Genomic DNA, 1,446 nt, shown 5'->3' on the forward strand with positions numbered 1-1,446 from the left:
AGTGACCTTTAGTTTCATTTACTAACTCACTCCGTCTTCAGGTCACGAATGGCCTACCGGGACCATCTGACCGCCGTGTCATCCTCGGTGGAGGATGCGGATAGGAGGGGCGTGGGGTCAGCACACCGCTCTTCCGGTCGTAAGATGGTAGTCTTGACCGAAGGCGCTACTATTAGCTCGAGTAGCTCCTCAATTGGCACCACGAGGCTGAGTGCACCCCGAGAAATGGCAACAGCGCATGGGGTCCTGCATGGTCACCCATCCAGGTGCTGACCACGCCCGACAGCGCTTAACTTCGGTGATCTCACGGGAACCGGTGTATCCACTGCGGCAAGGCCGTTGCCAGTTTCATTTACTAGCTTGACGGAAACTTCTACCAATATAACTATGTGAGCTGTGGTACCCGTATTTTATATTTAATTGTGCCACCCCTGTGTAATTCAGATATTTAATTATTGGTCCGTTTTACGACTTTGGTTTATTAATTTCACATGACCTGATGCGGAGCGATCAGTTCACTGTATATGTCGCGGTATTCAGGTATCGTGGCAACTGAAGGGTATGCAAAATTCTACGTCGATACCTCACAGAAAACACATCACATTTATGCAATAAGGATCTATAGTTTTCAGTTTTCCTGGTGTTTGAAATGTATAACGTCCTCCAGATCGGCTGAAACAACTATCATATATATTAGAAGAATCATTTTTCCTTATTAATGTTAATACCAAATTCTTCCCAAATGTATATGTCTTGCAAAGCCTTTTTTCCATTTCGGTGTGACCATAGTAACGTATTCGAATTACACCTTCTTAATAATTCGCAATACATGAAAAACACAAAAAATTTCCAAGGTGTTCTGCATCACGAGCCATCCATAAAAATTTAATGATTTCGAAGACAGGCAACCAGCTTATTCGCTACCCTCCGAAATTAAATACTGTTGGTACCTCCCGTTTTCAAGTACACATTGACTGCTTGCTTCATGCTTAGGTTGTAAACTGGTTGAAACATTCATCATATGGATATGATAGCTCTTGATTTCTCTGCCTGCAAAAATTAATCTGGAAAAAATGGTGTGGAAATTCTGTATACATGCGAAATTCCGTTGATTTGTTTTTTCTTCCCATCATCAAAAATAAATCAACTCTACACTGCTTACATCACAATGTCTCTACCAATTTGAAATGATCAATTTGTTGTGAACTGGAAGTTAATTAACGTGGAGATTTCAATTTATCAGATATAGACTGGGACACTCAGATGTTTAGGACGGGTGGTAGGGACAGAGCACCGAGTGACATTATACTGAGTGCACTATCCGAAAATTACCTCGAGCAATTAGACAGAGAACCGACTCGTGGAGATAACATCTTGGACCTACTGACAACAAACAGACCCGAACTTTTCGACTCTTTAAGTGCAGAACAGGGAATCAGTGATCAT

General features: G+C 42.1%; 1 pseudogene; it reads right to left on the reverse strand.

The window, feature by feature from the left end:
• Window positions 1-226: 226 nt before the first annotated feature.
• LOC126485247 (5S ribosomal RNA) lies at window positions 227-344 on the reverse strand (annotated as a pseudogene).
• Between the last annotated feature and the right edge of the window lie 1,102 nt (window positions 345-1,446).

This window comes from Schistocerca serialis, chromosome 6, assembly GCF_023864345.2.
Source record: "Schistocerca serialis cubense isolate TAMUIC-IGC-003099 chromosome 6, iqSchSeri2.2, whole genome shotgun sequence".
NCBI classification, from domain to species: domain Eukaryota; kingdom Metazoa; phylum Arthropoda; class Insecta; order Orthoptera; family Acrididae; genus Schistocerca; species Schistocerca serialis.